We start from the raw sequence: 21,092 nt of genomic DNA, 5'->3' as shown, positions 1-21,092 counted from the left end.
AGTTCACATTTCAGGCAGAAATAGCAAGGTCAGGAAACCTTGCTATGTGGGATGTTGGGCTGGCCCATTTGGGTTTGCTTCTCTTACTCTCAGCCCAAATATTCCCTGCTTACTGGGTGCAGCCTGCTGTACAATGTGCCACCATTTCACAAACGGTGAGAAATTAGTTCCTGATCCCAGATATAAAAGATCAAGATTGCTGGTCTCAGCCCTGTCCTTCCAAGACGTAATTTGCTTCAATAGATTGTCCCTTTCCATGGAGAAGGAAATTGCATCAAAGACAACAAGGGACATAGTGGAAACCACAATGGAAATCACACAAAGAATGACAAGCGAACAAAAAAACCACAATTCCCATGCATCCTGCCTGGCAGCTACATCCCTGGCCATCACTTTGCAGGTGATAGGTGGCTCAAACAGACACAGTCCATCCTCTGTGCTGTCTGCAATTGTGAATCCCCTTGCATGAAGGAGGGCTGTAAGGTTTGCTAGAAAGAAGGTGTGAACTTGCAGCTAACAGCCTTGGAAAGCATTTCTCCTTTACTATGCTGAACTTGCAATGCATTTGCTTCCCATTTTCTGAATTTCCCTGATTATGTGCACTCATTTACTAAGAGAAATGGCAGCAACAAGAGTAGAGCTATCCTCCAGTGTATATACTAAAAGAAAATCACCAGAACATCTCTAAGAAACTTCAAATATTTAATCATCAACTTCTTTGGGCCAGAATCAGTCATTATGAGATCACCTCTGTAACAAGTCTAATTGGGAACAGCCCTTGATAGAGGTGCTGGACTCTCATTCAGCTCATGCCTGCTCTGAGGGTTATGGTCACTTTCCTAGAAACATCAATACCCACTGTGACGTGTGGTTTTGCTTGCATTTTGTTTTTCTTCACTAACCTCTGAACCAGAGTACACTTTTCCATGAATCTCCAAGCCATGTGCATTCTCTGAATCACAGCCCCATCTCTCCCTCACTGCTCCAGGGAAAGGAGCTCAAAAAATAATTAACTTTACTGCTTCCTGTAAAATCACTTGTTTTTCTGGGCCCTGGAAGGCAGGAGCTGGCAACATTGCATGTATGTTAGTGACAGCTCAGATCTTTCACCTCCTTCTGCTGTTTTTGCAAATGGAGGGCAAGACTGCCTTGTCTGACTGTCACAAGCAGAGATATGCAAGTAATTGTTTTCTTGATTTGGCCAGTGATCCAGAAAAAAATAATTGTTTGAGGTTGACCCAAAACAACAACTTTACAGAGTTGTTGGTAAAGTGAAACAATTCATATTGGGTTAAAATGCCAAATGAAACAGTTCCTCTGACAAGAAGTGAATTGTTTTATCTTTGGGGAGTTGTTTTTAACCTGATTTACAGGAGAGGGTAGTTTTACTCCATAGCTGCTCACCTGGCTTGTGTTGGAGCCGGGATGGAAACGCAGCATTCCTATGACTCGAGAGAGAGCTATAGGCTGGATGGACACAACCTATACTGGACTATGGGGCAAGAACAGTAGGATCCTTATCCTCCTGAACTTGTCCAATATGCTAAGCCATTAATCATGTGAGGCAGAGTGGTCCCTCCTGGTGTACAGGCATGTGTTAGAGTGATTGGGACCCTGGCAGGATTCATCTGCCCGAACATTGATGCAAAGTAGAGATGTCTCCATCTGAGTAATCATCTAGAGTCCCATTATGGTCAACAGTGAGAAATCATCTCTGCCAGAAAGCCATCAGTCTTGCTATAAGAGAGGTATCTAAGCAGGCAAAAGCAGTGACTTGCATGCTGAAACCTGTATTTTTCTCTAGCTTGACTGCATGCATCTAGACTGTAGAAGTATAAATTTGGCCTGATAAATTTCTCTTTTCCTTGCTCCTCCCTTAGTTTCCAGCTTTACTCCTGAAACATCGGGTGCAGGACTGGAAGATCACTGGTGAATGTCCTACCCCTGAGTTGAGGTGCGAGGGGTATGGTTCACCCACACACATACCTGGGTGCTGCACTCCAGAGGACCGACAGCACCTTTTCCAGCTTCAGTGTCAATGTACACTCACTCCAGTTTTATACCTGCATCTCCTCAGGACTCCAGCATCCTCATTTGGAAAAAGCTGCGGATTTTTTCTCAGCTAGTACAATTCATGAATTTTAAGCATGCTTTATGATGCTTCCCCAGCCCTGAGACATGGCCATCACGGTCAGTCACAGTACTGGGATTGTGTCCTCCTCACCAAATGCTCTGGCATAGTTTATCTGACTACAGCAGTAGTCCCAAAACACAGCCCACTTATAGGCATGGTTTGGAAGCTCCTCTTCTTCCCCTCCCACTTGGTGGTTGATTCACTGAATCCCAGTCGTGACTGTTAAGTTTTCTACTTGGAAGTCTCGGTTTGTTGGGAGGGTTCGGAGCATGAATAAGGCTGTCTGTTCCTGGGAAAGAGAAATATTTGGTTTAGCCTCTTCCCACAGTAAATGTAGGACTAGCTCCAGAAGCTTTGCTTACCCAATCGGGCATTACTCTCTCCCTTCCTCCTTTTTTTTTTTTTCATTATCATCTGCCCAGGAAATGGAAATACTCTTCTGCCTTCCTGTGTGATGGAAGTCTTATGAGAAGAGATGGGATTTGCATTGTACTGTGAAGACATCTGCTTGGGGACTGTATTTCACAGGCTGGGGTGTCTCCTTCCTACCCAAGATGCTCAGCTGCCCATGAGAGAGAAGTGAGGGATGCAGTGAGCAGTGCCAGTGGTGATGTCCATTGGCCTTCTCCCATAGACTACACACTGGTTGCAGTGGTCTCCATCAGTGTATGGCACACAGCATACAGTGCTTCCATGTATTTTTGCCTCAGAGTGTGTCTATCCCCTTCCATGTCCTTCAGCACTAAAGGTATTTGGCTTCATCCTTAAAGATCTCTGATTTCTCCCATTTTCCACTGGGACTTCCCTTCACACCCATGAATCTCAGAAGAAGAGCTTCAACAAGGACATCTGAGTGGAGCACTGGTCCATCGCAACAATCCCAAGCACATGGAGATGATGAGTACATTTGGAGAGGGAGGACAACAATGTGACCATGAAGAACGCACTAACATACTGGGAACTTAATGAGAGTGATGCAGAGGTAACATGGCCCATTGGTAGCATGTGATAAAATATTAAACATGACAATTTTCCAGTGTGGCAAAGGCTTTTAACAGGACTAAGTAGCTGAGTATGGAAAATGCCCCTACATGTGTCCTTTAGTTCCGAGCACTGACTACTGCAGATTTCATCACGAAAGGACTTCGCACTTGAAAGGAAGAAGAAAAGAAGACGAAAGGAAGAAGAAAAGATTCTGACTAATCTGCTGACTAAATATTTACTAAAATAGAGTTTAGCAATAAAAGTTTAGCTCCCCAAAGCTAGGATGCAAATTGAAGAGCTAGAAAATACAAAAGGAGAGGTTCTGGTAGAAAACTTTAACTCTGTCCTAGCTTATGTATAGACCCAGATTTTTTTTGTAGAATCAGAGAATTCCAAGCTAAAGCAAAACTGAAACTGAAATTTTTGGAAAACCAGAAACTCAAAGAAGAATTTGTTTTGAGTAAAGTGAAAATTTGTTTGACAAACCACAAACATTTCAATTTAAAATTGGAACATCCTTTTTTTTTTTTTTAATTAACCTCAAACTATAAAAAGCACAATGATTGGAAACCAAAGAATATGACATTGCCCAAGTGTCTTTAATAAACACACAAGCTGCAGAACAAATATGGATTTGCAAAACATTTTGTTGTTAACACATTTGCATTTTCACTGACTAAAAGTATTCCTACAAAATTTCAGCGAATTCCCTCTCTCATATTCTGCCTTCTTAATGCAATCATTTAATACTGATTTAAAGTCTGTGAAATGAAGGATGAAGAGCTGATATTTCTCTGTAACCTTTTGATTTTCTATATTCTGACTTCAGCCCATTTGATCCATAACATCCAGATTTTAGTAGCATAAGGGATTTTTTACATTTATTTTCATAATTTAATATTTGTTTTAGAAAAAGGAGGGGAGGGAAAGCTGCCAGGGCTTAATCATGCGGCAATCTTGAATCTTACCACAACTGGGGGAGGAAAAGAAGGTTTGGCATCTTTGCTGCAGTGCTAATTTGCATTGAGGAGGATCTTTACCCTTCGCAGCTAAAAAAGATGAAGTGCTAACTTCCAAAGTGACATTTTAGAATTTGTGTGGAGGTTCTCATGCTGCTGGGGCTGCATTTAATGCTCTGACTGTTTCTTTTATTAAAGCCAGGGATGGCAAATTTGTCCAGAGGAATAAATGCTGTGGGGGGAGGTGGTGGTGTATAACTCAGGAAGGGAAGTTTATCCCCACAAATAAATTGATATGGTAGCAAAAGCCATGACTCTGGAAACCCGGGAGGTGGAAAGCACTGTCTACTGAGGCACACGTTTCTCAGCACCATTCTGCAAAAGTCCCCTTGTCCCCCAGCAAAGGGCCCTTGTCACCCTTCTGGGCCAAAATCAAGAAAGACAAAAAGCTGCATTTACCCACAGGATGGCAAATGCTCTAAAGTCAGGGGCTGTTTCACAGCTCGATTCCCCAGTGTTAGGACATTTTGCTTCAGCTCTGTTACAGGGCATCTGTGACCTGTGTGGACAGCTAAAGCTGCTTTTGGCCAAAGCAGCATCGTTCAGTAGCCCTTCGGAGTGAGCACTGCAAAACATGTCCTTGTTTTGCAGCTCTGCCTGGGAAAGGGTTAGATACAGCTTTTATGGCCCGACCTTCAGACTGTGGTTCCCACTGACAGCATCCTGGTACATGCACATCATCATGATGCTGGGTTTCTGCATGGTGCCTCCTTCATGCTACAGGGACTTCCACAAGCTCCTAGCTTTGCTGATCAAGCATATCCAGAAGGGTGTGTGTATGAGAGTGTGAGTATGAATGTGTGTGCATGTGTGTGACTGCAAAGTGGGGAGATTCTCCCCTTGTCTGCCTCTGCTGCTGCGACCCACTCACCCTGGAAGTCTCCTTGAAAATGGAGCAGGCTGAAGGCTCAGGATGGTGTCTTTAATAGTCCAGGTGGTTTCTTTCCAGTTACAATTCAGTAAGCATTTCTCTTCATTAAACATTGAGGAACCTGAGTAATGGCTATCCATGTGATGCCAGTATGGAGCAGCTCTTGCAGCTCCCTGCTCATGCCAGTCCAAACCCTTTATTCCAGGAGTCTGGGTAGTGTGCTCAGCACCCGGGTGGAAGGGGCTCACGTGGAATAGAGCATGAAGTCACTGTCATGGCAAGGCGTAAGCAGTGATCATTTCTTCTTAGTACTCATAAACAGGTGCAGAAAACTCCTCTAATAATTTGTGGGTTACAGACCTTTGTGCACCAGAAAGACATGGCCCTGGATAGAAAAGGAGCTGAGTTGTGTTTTAAACACAGTCTGGTAGAGGGGAGAGGTTTTCTCAGACTTTAAAGGACTTTGGCCATTTTTAGAAACACCATGATGGAGAAGGGGGGCCAAGCATGCTGTACCATCATGGAGATTGGGTTGCAAATATAGTGCTTAAAAGCTGTACTCCCATTTCACTCCCCTCCTCAGTGTCCCTCAGCCAAGCTGGATCTGAATAAAACATACACACTATTTTGAGTCCAGGAAAATGTCTGGTTTCGATTTGTAGGTAACTCCGGGCTCTGCTGGAAGGGACTGGTCACAGGAGGGATGTCAAGGGGAACAGGTAACACTAGGAGAAAAACTACATTTTATCCCCAAGCCTTTTTTGAATTTATGGAAGGAAAACATTCAAAACTAAAAGACAACTACACAGGATTCCTTAAACTCTTTAAAAAGCTCCTGTCTGCCATATGCTTCATTTCCAAGCCTGGTCACCAGGGACTGGTAGGAATTCTAGGCAGATGATATAGCCTGCTTCTTTCATGCATGGCTGATTGAGGCTGTCCCAGCTGGCTGAAAAGGCCAGTTTGAAGGAATTGTTTTCATACAGCTCCTCATGGGGACATCCTATTACTTGTCTGGGCATTTGGGCCTACATGGAAAAAAAATCAGGAAAAGGCAAAGCCTTCTCAGGTCTCCGCAGTCCTTCAGTAGCTAATAGCCCTGATAAGGAGAGGCCATCAGGAAACCTGCTGAAGACCTGAAGGAGCCAACAGGTGACCAAAGTGTGGAGAAGTGCTTGTTAAGGTAAGGTGACAGCAGAAAATATCTGTTAGTTCTTTGCACTAGAATATGGAGACAGTCCTTCACTGGGGCCTTTGGGTGCTAGGAGAGACAAGTCAGAGGAGCAACATTAGACTGAAGTGTCAGTAAGGAGGATTTTAGACTGAATCAATAAAGTGAATAACGACAAATTGTCAGGACCAGCTGGTATTCACACAAGCATTGTAAGGGAGCTCAGATATGAAATTGCTGAGCTGCTCACTGTGGCTTGTAACCTACTGCTGAAAATGGCCTCAGTGCCAAAGGAATAGGTCGCAAATGAGATGCCAATTTTTAAAACGAACTCCTGGGGAACCTGGGGAAGCACAGAGCAGTAAGTCTGACTTCTGCACTGGCAAAATTGGAAAAAGCTGTAGTGCAGAATAAATTAGCAGTCATGCATATACAGTGGGAAGAAATGCTTCAGACATTTGTCTGAGCTCTTTGAAGGAACTGACAAGCATGTAGAGAAGGGTGATCCAGCTTGATATACTGTACATGGATTTCCCAAATGTATCTGCATGCTCTCTCATTAGGAGCTCCTCAAGAAATGGCTGCCTTGGCATAAGTGGGAACATATCATAGGTTAAAGGAGAGGAATAAAGAGCAGGAATAAATGAAACTGGTTGCCAGTAGAGTTCCCCAAAGGTCTGTGCTAAGATTTGGGTTGTATAATGTTCATTAACTACCTGAAAAGGGAGCAAATTGAAAGGAGAAGCATTTGCATATGATGTGCTGTTACTGAGAACAGTCAGATCTGAAACTGGCTATGAAGAAATGGAGCAGTATTTGACAATATAGAAGGGCTGGGAGTTACATGTCACAACCAGTGTTGATAAAGGCAAAAGAAAGCACACGGGGAAATCAATCCTTTCCACATTAGTACAATGGCAAGCTTTAAATGAGCTCTTGCTGGTCAAGGAGAAGAGCTTGACATAGCTGTGAAGGCATTAGTGCACTCTGATCAGAAGGAGGCAAAGCGCACTTGGTGAGTGTAAGGAATAAGGACCAGAGCAGCATAAAGTGAAACACCCAGGGAGCATTTGCACCCTGAAGGCCATGTGCCTTTCTGGTTGTCTCATTTCAAGAAGACCACAGTAGAATTAAAAAAAGGTTTTGAAAAGGGCAGCGAGGATAAACAGAGATGCAGATCAGCTCTCATATGGGCAAAAAATACTCCAGCTTCACAAAGAAGGGATTTGATGGCTGTGTGTAGAGTGGGGATGAAGCGGAATGGGGAACATTCATTACCACCAGGAGTTCTTGGGGTAGGGTTAGCCCAAACTGCATATAGTAATCTCAATGTTTTCTCCCCCCCCCCTTTTATTTTTTTTTTTTTTTAGCAGATGTACTGGGAGTTGTCATGCTTGAAAGTATGGCACATCCAAACTTCCATGGAGAGACAAGCACTGAAGATGGGATCCAGCTCACTACCTGGAGATGGCTCCAGTAAAGATACATGTATCTGGGTCATCCAGGACCACTCTTCATAGCCAAGGGAAACACACAGGTTTGAGACAGCAGTTCCACTTCCTTCAAGCAGAACCAGCTAAATAGGATGCAGCATGTGGCAGGGCTGGAGTCCATGCAGTCTGGGAGGACTCTTTCTGTGATTCAGCTGCATGGGTATGGCTGTGTCGCTTGAAGGCAAAGCAAGCATATTCCCACTTTTCTGGTACTAGGCATGTTCTCACTTTGGCTCCATCACCATAGAGTGGAGATGGCAACAGGTTTTGCAGGCATATCCATCTTATGGTCCCAGTGTATTGAGTGGGAGGTGATGGTCATGTGGAAGTGGTAGTTTCCCAAAGGCCATTGCCAATCCCACAGCTCAGGGGAACAACTTTCCAAATACAAGAGACATTTTTCTTTCCAAGCCCCAAGGCAGCTGTGGCAGTCAGTGCAATCAAAGCCAGAGGGCATGGGCAAACCCAGCATTAAGGTGCTGAGATGTTCCAATTGTGATGTTTCCACTGCCATTATCTCTGTATGCCATGTAGCACCATGGTCCTTGGTGCATGGCTGGGGCACGTGGCACCACACAGTACTACTAGTACTACTACTTCTATCCATGATAGTAGTAAGGGTCTTGCAGGGACTGACACTCATTCAAATTGAACTTGTGCTGAATGGGATTCCTGGTAAACACCCTGATACAGAAGTTCATTAGCAAACACAGCACATTACCCTGTCAGCAGCAGTAGCAAACACAGCAGTCGCTTCGTGGGGATGTCAGATTAGCTGCTTAGCTTTGTAACAAATATACCATGGTTCGTTATCTTTTATATGAATCCACCTCTCCAGTGCTTTTAAGACCTTGTGAAATAGGCATTTACTATTTGCTTTTTGCTCATGCGGCACCTAATTCTCCAATTATAAATTTGTATTGGAGCCCCTGTACACAAAGCCTGAGGCCAAAACCCTCTGTGCGGGGCAAGGGGCTCCCAGCTGACCAGATCTTTGCCTTTGGCAGGGCTTCTTTGTAAAGCCTTTGGTGGCAGCATGAAACATTCGGCGTTTTCCTCAGCATCGCCTACCTCCCTTTTCACCACAAAGTGGGGATCATTTTGCTCTCAGAAAATGTCAAATTAAGAAATGAGCAAACAGTCCCTTTGATGTTAAGGAAACCTGAAATGTTGCACGTGGAGAATCCATGTGGATTCTTCCTCGAGACTGCTAAGGGCATCTTTGTCCATTGCCTTGATGTTCTGGGAACTCAGCCTGGGTATTATGAGAATCAGGACAGACTCAGATGCAGAGATCAGGGAAACCTCCAAAAAGCCTAAAACCTGTTTATGCAACTCTCTTGATGGTGTCCGTAGTGTAAAGTGGTCTGGTGTTTAACAGGCATTCACTTGGAAAAACTAGCACAGCTCATGCGTTGTAATGCACCATCGCAAAGTCATGCCAATCAAACATTTATAACACGCCATCAATTATTCTTGTACACAGAACAATGCCCAAAGATTTATAGCAAAAACAGTTCCTTCAGGCCTGTTCCATTAATATGCAACTAATTTGATAACAATCAATATTTCAGGGAGGCTATTATACTCCTTATAGCTCCAAGTCCCAGTAAATATGGGAAGTCCATGTGCCTAACTGCAGTCCACCCAGGTAAGACTTTCATCGTGCTCAGGAAAAAAAAAAAAAAAAGAAAAGAAAAGAAAACAGCTAGAAAGGGATAAAGACCAAGAACTACTTAATGACCTCTTCAGGGACTACAAGTATTTCAGAACAAACTCAACAGCAATTTCTGTGATGTGCAGAAGAGGGATCGGGGGGGAGGGGAAGAGGGTGTCACTTGAAATGTGGAGAGAAAGGCAAGCATTTTATGCCCAAACTGTTTCTGGATAGAAAGTTGGATTCCTGACTAAACCAAATTGATTTCAGAAAGTACCTGATTCCTGTGGGGACACAAAATCACATTTTCAATTGAAATTTTTAGGCAGAAAAAACTTGAGAGTTTTGATGAAAAGTCAGCTCCAAGAAATAAGATTCTATCTGCAGCTATTTCCCTCCTGATCCAATATTGTTACAGCTGGTTAATATTTCCCCAGTTAAGCTATATTTTGATGGAGAATTGAATATTTTTTACTGATCTACTTCTTTCTTTTTTTTTTCCAAAATTTCTCCTTGTGCAGACTGTTGAACTTTTAACAAAAACATTTCAGATAAACCCCTCTTTTTAATTTTTTAATGAAGAATAGAAAATGCTTAGGGAAACATTAAAATCACTTTCCATCAACATTTTCATTCAGAGGAAACCCATCACTCAACCAGCCCTGAAAGCAAGATTTCCCTAGCTGCTTATGCCTCTTTAGGCTGTATTTTTCTATAGAGTTGGTACTGCCTAAAAACCCAAAAGTCCTGGAGACCCTTTGTGCCAGGCAAGTCCTGACGGACTCACACACCGTGGTGGGTCTCCCATAGCGTTTCCTTATGAGTGCAGGAGACAAAGGCTGCACATGGCAAGACTGAAGCCACACAGCAGAAGCTGCACCATGCTCCAGCACCGGTAAAGGGCTGTGTGAATGTACGACTACATGTTTGGCAAATGCTCAGCAGCCTGTGGCCAACTATAGGGCCTCACTCAGTGCTCCAGCAGTTCTGGAGATCCATCCCCGAGGAACTTTTTTAACGCACAAGTCAGTAAGCAAGGGGAGGAAGCAAATGAGGCACATGAAGAGGGTACAGCTGCAGAGAAAGGTTCATCATGGCTGTATGAGTTACCGGACAGCAACTTCTTTTATTGCCTTTTCTGGATTACTTGCTGTTTGAGCTGCCAATATAGTCAGACTCTGTTCTGGTGGGCAGCGTAGCAAAGATGGATTGAAGGACCTGTCTGATATGCTGGGAGCAGGGTGGAAAGTCAACAAACATGGGAGAGAAAAGGCCAAGACTCTCCAGACTAAATGGGAGATGCAAGGCAGAGATGCCACCTCAGGTGGGCAACAGAAAAGGACAGAGAAGATACAGCAGTGAAGGCACAAGTGAGATATAAAGGAGAAGAGAGGAACCAGCTGGTGAAAGGAGCAGGGGAAAGGACAGCAGGGGAGGTTCTGCAGTCCTGGGACAGAGTTTGTCCGCTCAAAAATTATGGCAAAATACAGTGGGTGCACATATCTTGCAAAGGAGGGGCGAAAGGCAGCGAGGGGGCATGAGGGAGCCTTGCAGCAAAATCAATTAATACTTGAGCGAGTCAGCTGCTATTGAATGAGATTTGAATTTCACACCATTGCTGGAAACCTCAAAATAAACCTTTCCTCTTCCCAGTGTGTGAGAAATTCTGCCTTATAAGGCAATATTGCCTGCTGGATGTTGCGGGGGCAGAAAAGGGAGAGGAAATAGACTCCAGAGCCCCTTTCCTCCTGTGTCTCTCTAGCCCTTAATTTTGCTCTAATCCCTGGGTCGTGGTGGAGTTGGAAAGGGCTGTTTTCACTCAGCCTGTGTCAGGAGGGAGGAGAATTCCCATGGGATGAAGAGCAACAGAATTACAATTTCTGATTCACTGCCTGCAGTCAACTTAGCGACCTGCTGCTTGTTAGGGGGGGAAAAAAAGGCATCTGGCTAGGTGTGCTCTCCAGGGAGGCTTCTGCCCTGCCTTTCTGGTAATACGGTATGCGGAAAATACAGCTCAGACTTGGAGGCAGGGGAGGGTAGTAGGGAGAGTTCAGTTCCACTGATGGTTTGGGCACACTGAATTTCAGTCGGAGTCAGCAGCTAAGCAGAGCAGGGGGATATTTATAATGGGATTTAATGAAGCAGAGAATTGGTGTTGTCCTCTGCATCAAAGGGGCTTCCAGTTACAGGGGAATGCAAAGCTTTTCATTACCAAATGAGCACAGAAATACCTGCCTGATAATCCTCAGCACTTATTGAGCACTTCCTAACTTCAAACAGCTTTGCCAGCCCCAGAGAAAAGCCTTGCAGTGCTGCCCACAGCCATGAGTACTTGCCATTGCATTTGCACCTCAGTGGTCGTGCTGAGGCCAGGGATTGCAGCTATGGGGCATCCTGGCTCACCCACTGATGCTAGCCCATCTCAGGAGACCTTGAGCCCTGCTCACTGATCCACCTTTATTTCCATATATCTGACTATTGTTGTGGCACAGGCAGTGGTTACAGCATTGCACATCTTCCAGTTGTAGCACTGGATGCCTGCAAACCTGTCCATCCATCACTTGTCTGCTGAGTTCCCAAATTTCTGCTGCCATGAGATACTTTTACCAGGGGTTCTTCCAAGGGTTAGGTAGCCCCTGAAGAGGGGCTGTCCATCGAAACCTCTCTTTCCCTTGAAAGAAGCATTAGTTCCAAACCTCCTCCCTCTCACCTGGATTGTGTGTCTCTTCCCATACCTGCTGAGAATATTTCACCCCTGTGGGCATATTTTCCTAAAGCCATACCTGGCTTCTGCTGTCCAAAGTCCCTTTGCACAATCTATTTGATTGCTCATGCATCATTCCTGCGTGGAAGACAGGGCTAAAGACCTTCCCATCATGTACGACTGCCTCGGTACACATTGGGGCATTTAGCTCCACAGAGGACCTGCAGCCGGACCACAGGTTTTTCTTTCTTTCTGTCTTCAGCTTCTGAGACACCCACTATTGCTGTTTTCCTAGCCTCCAAACCATTTTCTTTTCTTTCTTCTAAGCCATTTCCCCAGATCCAGCTTACCCAAGCCCAGAGTCCTTTGGGCAGTTTCAGCAAAGCCAGAATCAACCCAGGACTTGTGACCTGTGATCAGTTTTTGTTTTGTTTATAGCTTACTTACCATGTGCAGAGCGAGCTGATGATTCTGTCTCATGTATGCAAATAACACAGTTTTCACCCGTGTCTAAAAAAATTGGAATATCTCTGAGCTTGTGGAAAATCTCCTTAATGGATCTCTAGAGCTGAGAGAGTTAATTAGTTCTGTAGTAGATTATTTCTAGAATGTTTACTTCAAATGCAGAGGGGCTAAACAGATAAATTTATTCTCCCTGATAAAAATAAGCACATAAGTGTTCCCACTTACCATGTGCTTCACCACACCCCACTCCAGGCCCTGCTCTGGATGCAGACAGCGCCATGGATGGATACCCCATCTCTTTCCACAGGAAAGGGCCACAGGGTTCCTCCTCTGCCTCCCCATCCTTCTCTGCTCTCTCCATCATGCAGCAAAGATTTAGTGTCTTCTAGCAGGGTTTTTTCCACTGTATTTGGAAGCAGTTGCACCAAGACTGGCCACATTTCTCATGCTCCTGCCTTGATTCATGTTCATGGGCACTCATGAGTCCCTCTGCACTCTCTCCCAGTCTCCTCCTAGCTGTTACCACTTATATCTGCATCCCCCTCCTGGGTCTTATTTACCCTGCTAGGCTGTGTGCACGGGCAACATCTCTCTCTCTGTTTGCAGTTGCGGATGGATGGATGGATGGATGGATGGTGCATCCTCCCCCCATAGCAGGATCTGTCCGGGGGGGGGGGGGGGGGCGGTGACCTGCGTACTGAATGAGTTAACCACAAACCTCGCTTCTCACATGTCAGCTGTTCACTTTTGGCCAATCCATCCTTCCCTTAATGGTGATTTATTTCACAACATCTCAGCAGAGGTAATTTCCATATGGCACAGACTGCCGGAGTGGGCATTTTTCATGATATTTAGAAGCCAAGTCACTTCAATTTGCATAATATTCAAATGATTTCTAAATGTTGAAAACAGTTCACAGGAGAAAAACAAAAAGGTTACTCATAAATTCCACATCTTTTCTCCTGCCTCCGAGTGCAGGGAAGCTGGTCAAGACACATATGATGCATCCGGATTCCTGCTGAGAGAGCCATGAGTGTATTTGAAATCTAACCTGGTGGGAAGGGTAAGGGGAACCTGGTGGAGAGGGAAACGTGCAAGCTCACCTACATGTGCAAAGCAAGGGGGTGCGCATCAGGTTGCTATTACCAGTCAGAAAGATTGTTTTTATATGCGAATTTAGTGCTGTTTCCTCTAGCCCTACAGCGATGACATGATGTCCCAAGGGCTTAATCTCCCAGTGCCTCGCTCTCTACCTAGGAAGCCTCATCTTTTTTTTTTTTTGCTTGTCTGGCCAGCCCCTCTGTACTGGAGAGCTGTGAACACGGAGACAGGAGATCTGGCTTCCCAACTTACAGCTTCTGCCCAGATGGGCAACACCCCCATGTGCAAGGGTTGAGGACTCCCCTGGTCATCACAGAAGCTACCAGAGAAATAAAGCATATTCCACATGGGAGCCCCATCAGGGCTAAGTGCTACAGTTGATGAGATCCCAGCCTTGCTCCCTGGAGTTAATCTCTGCAGCAAGCTCTAATCCATGCTTCAGCCTATCTTCCCTCTTAAATTAATTCCAGGATGGCTCCTCACTGTGCATTATTTGATCTTGAGTAACCCTTTTCTCTTTGTTTACCTTTGACAAATATTTGCAGATTTAGTAGCTCACATCCTTGGGAGGGATTATGCAAAAATCACTGTAGCCCTCTTTGCCTCACAGTGTTTGTATCTAAGATCTGCTAACAAGCTCAGGCCTTTCTCCTGCAAAGCCTTTAGCTGTGCTTTACCTTAAGTACTGCGCACACACCTGGGTGCCTGTGATTACCCGTGAAGGTTCTGTGGTGCTGGGAGATACTGGGCAGAATTTATCCCTTGATTTAGCTGAAATGGTATAAATAGGAAGGCAGGAAAAAAGACCTAGTATATTTATACTGTGAATTCTTTTCATCCCATTGGCTTTGAAATAGATCCAGAGTTTGTTTGCTTTTTAATTTTTCACATTAAAAATATATATCATTCAAGGTTGATTTTTTTTTCCTCCCTATCTCTCTCCTCCCATGCCTCGATTTTAGGCATTGTTTCATGGCTAGTGGAAGAGGGGAGGGGGCACATTAGCTTCAACGGCCACCAGGAATGGTTCTCAGCTAGGGGCTGGGAACTGGGGCAAAAAAGTGGGAGACGGGGGAGAGGCTGTGATTCATTATTGCTAGAATGGGAAGCACCTCTGAATACTATCTCAGTATCATCTCTGTTCTTCTGTAGCATAAATAACTGGCTCATTCCTAATGACTTCGTTCTTGTTAAGAGGAAGCTTCATTTGGGAGCAGTATGCAGCCACTTAACATGCAATCTGCATCTTGCTGACTGTGAGTCAGTGTCTCTTTGATCCCACAATGCCGTAGAGGATAGTGCTGAGCATGAGAACCTATATGCAGTTCCCTCCCATAGGATCTCAAACCTGCTCTGTCCTCTGGAAGGCTCATCAGTGGGGCAGGCAAGGAGCGATGCTCTGGGCAGCAGCCCCAGGATCTGGTCAGCATTTAGGTGCCAAGGTCCTGAAAGGTGGAGCAATGCCTCCTTCACCACCTGATGTCTGCATTATGGAAAAAGGGGGTGCTGAGCCTGGGAGGAAGCCATGTCTCCCCCAGCCGAGCTCACGGATCAGAACATTTCCTCTAGAGGAATATCACTTTGAGGATCCAGTTGGGCTTTCCATATCCCAGGCACATGGGAATAATGCAAAAGGCACAACTGGCATCACACTGGCACCACAGTGGTGCCCCAAAATACGTTCAGACTGCAGCCCCATCCAGGCCAAGACAATCTCACTGTGGCTCACTGGCTGCAGTCATCTCATCTCTTTTTTCCATGCTTGAAGCTCTTTGGAGAAGGAGCTGTCTTGTTTTGTTTGTTTGTTCAGACCCCAGCATAGTGGGATCTTGGACCATGATTGGGACACTTGCATGTTCCATGAATACAAATGTAATTAATTAATGAAAATAACCAGTGGGAAGCCAGAGCTCTTTGCTAGAGGGACTGATTCAGTGCAACAATATTTCTTTTATTCATTCCAAGCTCTTCTGTGCAAGAAGCAGCTCTGTAGCTGGCATGGATGTCCAAAAGTGCTTCCACCTTTTCTCAGCATTAACCTTTTCAGTACTGGCTTAGCGAGTCATGTGAGATCCCCATTGTCTGCCTGGTTGGAGGGTCTCTTGAGCAGAGACCCTCAGCAGCTCTGGAAAGAAGCTGCAGAAGGCTGAAGGGTCCCTTTGTCATCTCTGAGCTGGGCAGGAAAGAGCTACAGGGCTCTTCATCAATCAGCCATCATGCAGGAAAAATCTAGTGTCTTCTAGCAGGCTTTTTCCACTGTATTAGGAAGCAGCTGCCTTTTAATTAGGGGATAGCTAAGTGCTACCTTGTGATCTGCGAGGTTATGCATATTTAATAATGCCAGCTCCCATCTGCTGTTGTCTAGTGCTGTGTTTTAGGAAGTGCAGACTGGAAAGTCCCTTTTGATGTTTCTTCACACTGGCTGTTCTTAGAAATGGAGAGCACAGCAACTCGGCAGCCGAGGATGCTTCAGTCATTCCAAAAACTGGGGGAAACCATGTTGTGCAGGGAAGTACCTCACCTGATTGTGCGAGGCATTGATCTGGCTGCTTTGTTGGTGGCAGAGCAGACTCAGCTGGACCAGGCAGCGTTTCTGAGCTGTGTATGCTCTGGATGAGGAACAGGACCGACCTGGAGAGGGAAAGGGAAGCAGGACACCGCCACTGCCTCTCCTTATCCAAATATAATTAGTCTAAACTCTGCTAATAGATTCCTTTTTTGGTGCTGATGGGGACACAGGTTAGCATAAGCCTGTTTGAGGAAAGGCTGGTCCAGTTCCTCAAGCAGTGGTCCTCCAAATGTTTCCATCAGCTGTACTGTCACCTTGGGTGAGCCATCAGCAGCAGAAGGTGGCAGAAAGAAGTGTTGAAGCTTTTGCACCAGGCACTGAGCGCAGCAGGAAGCACAGAGGAGTTATGCCCATCACTGAGCATTGCAAAACCAAGTGTGTCCACAGTCCTGCTCATGTTCCAGCCCTTGATAACAGTGTTTGAGATGTTCTTCTCACTGTATTTTCTACTTGCTCTTCTATTCTGTGTTCTCCATGTTGCTCTCTAGATATTTCCATGTCTATCTTCTCCTCCATTTCTTGATCTTCCCTGAGATATTTTGCAATTATAAATTACAGTGCTTTGGCACTTCACCCTTTCCAACTCAGTGCATTTAAGTGTCACTGAATTGCTCTCGGTATCTTTATTTTTCCTCCTTGGATGTCAGGAAACGGCTCCACAATATTCAGGTAAAATTCCAGTGCAGGGAGCCACCCATAGAGGATTAAATCTTTCCAGCTGCATATGAAACCACAAGTTGGAGCTCAAAGGGACTGAAAGAGGAAGCAGCTCCCAGCAAGAACAAACCTGACTGCATTGATTTTTATTGTCTGACATGAGGCAAATGCAAAAAGATAGTAAATAGCTGGAAAGGAGGAGACATCAGGCTTTCATAGCACTTCTGCAGTGTGGTGTTAGTAACACAGGCAAAGCAAGAAGCTCCACATCCCAGTGGCGCCATACCAGTGTCCTCTTCCAGCAGAGGCATGTGGCCTTGGATCTGCTCTAAGTGGGACACTGGGATCATTCAAGGTGGTGCAAAGACAGTTGGCACAAACACTCACTCTATGAACCTCTCTCCCTGGCACAAGGGGGAGCAGGTACTGGTTTGAGCTGATATAGAATCATAGAATCATTTAGGTTGGAAAAGATCTTTAAGATCAAGTCCAACCATTAACCTAGCACTGCCAAGTCCACCACTAAACCATGTCCCTAAGCACCACATCTACATGTCTTTTAAATACCTCCAGGGATGGGGACTCAACCACTTCCCTGGGCAGCCTGTTCCAATGCCTGACTACCCTTTCGGTGAAGAAATTTTTCATAGTATCCAATCTAAACCTCCCCTGGCACAACCTGAAGCCATTTTCTCTAGTCCTATTGCTTGTTACTTGGGAGCTCTTTACTTTAAAGCTCTTTCAATGAGCCCTGTGCAAAGATCCTTTTCCCCCTTTGAGACAGGTGTACCCCATCTGTCACCCATAGGCCTGGTGCTGTGTAGACCAACCCATGACCAAAAAACCCAAAATTCTGCTGGTGACACCAGGCTTGGAGCCAGGTATTGATCTGCTGGCTCTTCCTGTGTCTTCCCTCATCATTCCCTGCAACTGGAAGGATAGAGGAGAACACTGCTTGTGCTCCTGATCCCTTAACCAGTCGTCCCAAGGCCCTGAAGTCTTTCTTGATTGCCTTCGGGCTACTTGTTGCAATTTCATCGCTGTCTACCTGAAAAATCAATAATGGATAGTAATCTGAGGGTCATACCAGGGTAGGAAGCTTTTTTTTCATATGTTTAACCTGGGCCCCAGGGAGGCAGCAGACTTCCCTAAGAAGTGGGTCCAGTCTGCATATTACGCCTTATGTTCCCCTCAGAAGAGAGTCTCTATGACAATGATCCATCTTTCTTTCTTTATGGAAGCAGTTTTGATGCAGGGTGTAGGCCAGCTTAACCTTGGCGACACCTCCAAGCTAGATGAACCATTGTCCTCGTCATTGTTTGATTCCACTTGCAGAGCCTCGTACCTATTATGCAAGGGCATCTGGGAAGATGAGGCAGTCACAGAGGAGATGTGCCTGCAAGATATGACCTGAAGCAGCCCTGCAGATGTGTTTGTGACACTGGGGAGCTGCCTGGTACCTGCAGCTTCTAGTCCCTGGCTCCCTAAGGACTCATCCCATTGTAGCAGTGCTGCTGGTGTCATCGGCGCTTCCTTCCTCTGTTGCCAGAGCCCTTTAAACCAGGAGAGCAGCACCTGCGAGTCAGTGAGTATTCAGAGAGAGATGAGCAAGGACAGTCTATTTGCTGCTCCCCGGGATGTCCCCCAGGCAAGGGGTTGCTCCTGAGGGGACATTCTCCATCACCTCCAAGTTGTTGTTCCCTGTTGGCCAAGCAGACTCTGCAGTCCAGACCAAGCTTAAATCATTCCTCTGCAGAGAGGCTTAGCAGGGTATCTCTACCCCCAGGAGCCCAGGGGTAACAGCAACTCAGAATAAGCAGATGCCTAATTGCTATAGCTCTATCCACTTGGAAATACAGGCACAAGCAGCTCTGTAGTCAGCCAAAGGAGGGTGCCTGCGGGCTTTATTTGCAGGAACAGAAGCAGATTTTGGATGGGATGGAGACAGCCAAGAGGCTGATCAGGGAATTTGCTAAATAAAATATTTTTTTGCCAGCCTTGTTTGTTTGTTTATTTTTGTCAAAAGTGAAATGTCTTGCTGGAAAGTCTCCATTAAACCTGAACTGGGAAGACTGCCAAGGCCTGGGATGGGATCTCAGGTCAAAAACAATGTGCTGGGGAGCCAACCTAAAAAGCAAGTATCTTGTGCAGAGGATTTGCCACGTAGTGGGAGCTCTGTGCTCTAGTCCCTTATGGAGGATTAGAATTTAGGTCTCTTGAGTCCTATGTCAACGCCCCAAGCACTGGGCAACATGTTGTTGTGGTTCTGTCACTCCCTTATTCGAAGTTTGCTCCTGGACTAGAGAAACTGTTTTCCCGTGAATATTTCGTTGAAATCAATGTCTTCCTGAAAAAAAAACAAAAAAGGATGAAATGATCTTTTCTACAAAACAAACACACACTGCATCAAAAAACAATTCAGTACACAACTCCCGTCCTGCTAGGCTTTTGGAGCTAAGCCCAAGAACCAGGAGCCTGAAACCAAGCTGGCTAGATTCATGCCCCTGACGTCCTCTTCCTTTCCATTGCAGAAGGAAGGGCTGCTTCACCTCTAATTCTGCCAACATTTCACCTGGAAAAAACAGGTTGGGTGGGAAGAAGAGACCTGTTTCTATGCAGTGCAGGCTCAGATGGCCATGGCTGCAGGTGCTGGCATTCGGGGTGGGTGGGAGGAGATGCCCCAGGGATGCTGCTGGCACTGAAGTGCACGTCGTGACTGGAGACCTGGCGCTTTGCAATCCTCCCAGCTGCTGGGCAGCTTCGTGTAGCAGCTCAGAGCTCCTGCTCAGCCCACTCTGGGCGGGAATTCAGTTAATATTTCAATAACTAATCTCCTAAACTCGGGCTCCCTGTGGGGCTGGCATTGATCACTGATCCTCAGAGCTTCACTCTTTCTTCCTTCAAATCTTCCCTAGGCTGGAAAGGCGGCGGCTTATTGATATTCAGAGGCAAACACTGCAGTCTTTCAAATGCTGCCAGGCTTTATGAAGAGCTGTTAATAAAATGAATTCACCCAGCAGCAGAAGCAAACCAAAGTGCAAGAAAAGGCTGGGAGGAGGCAGAAGGGGCATTTCCAGGAAACTAAGGGCTTTTCTCTACACTGCCTCCAAGGTCTTGGCTCAGGATTGTTCAGCAGCAAGAATTTCAAGGCCAGGCTGTTGGTTTTTTGCATAAGAGCAAAGAGCTTATGTTGCAGATGTGTATCAAGTGCTGAGAGGGGCTTGACCTGAAGAATTTGAATTCAGTCATCCTCAGATCTTCAAGATCTAGTCCCCAGAGCACCTTTTACTTAGCAGATGATCTCTGGGGAGCAAGTTTGCAGCCATCCCTGAAAGTTCTCCATCATGTGGGCAGATGTCTCCTAAAGAAAAACTAGAGCACAGCTGAAGAAGCAAAGATACCAGATACTACAGCTGGGGCAGAGGATCAGGCACCTTAACCACACATTCACCAACACAGAGCACTGTAGTTGGGGACTCAGTAGTACTACCGTATGTGCTATTTTATGCACATCTCTGCCTTTGCAGGAAGAATGTCTGTTGTGGGTTGACCTTTGCTGCATGCCAGGTGCCCACCAAGCCGCTCTATCACTCCCCTCCTCAGCAGGACAGGGAGGGGAGAAAATTAAATGGAAAAAAACTCATGGGTCAAGATAAAAGCAGTTTAATAAAGCAAAAGCAAAAGCAAAAGCAAAGGCCACATACGGAAACAAAGGAAAACAAAAGATTTATTCTCTGCTTCCCATGAGCAAGTGATGTCCAGCCACTTCCTGGGAAGTAGGGCTTGAGTATGCGTAGTAGTTGCTCCGGAAGACAAACGTCAAAATAATGAATGCCCACACACACACACTTTCTCTTAGCTTTTATTGCTGAGCACACATCATATGGTATGGAATATCCCTTTGGTCAGTTTGGGTCAGCTGTTCTGGCTATGTTCCCTCCCAAGATCTTACCCACCCCCCAGCCTACTGGTGAGGGGGGAATTTTGGAGAGACAGCCCTGATGCTGTGCGAGCAATGCTCAGCAGTAGCCAAAACACTGGTGTGTTCTCAGCACCTTTCTAGCTACCAATACAAAGCACAGCGCTATGAAGGCTGCTATGGGGAAAATTAACTCCATCTCAGCCAGACCCAATACAATGTCACATCTACCAGTGCACTGTGGGACCCTTGTACCACTGAAAAAAAAAGCAGCTTGGTCAACAGTGTACACTAGTTTCCAGGAGCCCTGAGTTTTGTCTTCAGTACTGGGGAACCCAATCATTTAAG

This window comes from Nipponia nippon, unplaced genomic scaffold (genome assembly GCF_047370975.1).
Source record: "Nipponia nippon isolate SJK-2023a ecotype South Korea unplaced genomic scaffold, ASM4737097v1 scaffold_30, whole genome shotgun sequence".
Taxonomy (NCBI): domain Eukaryota; kingdom Metazoa; phylum Chordata; class Aves; order Pelecaniformes; family Threskiornithidae; genus Nipponia; species Nipponia nippon.
This window is presented reverse-complemented; position numbering follows the sequence as displayed.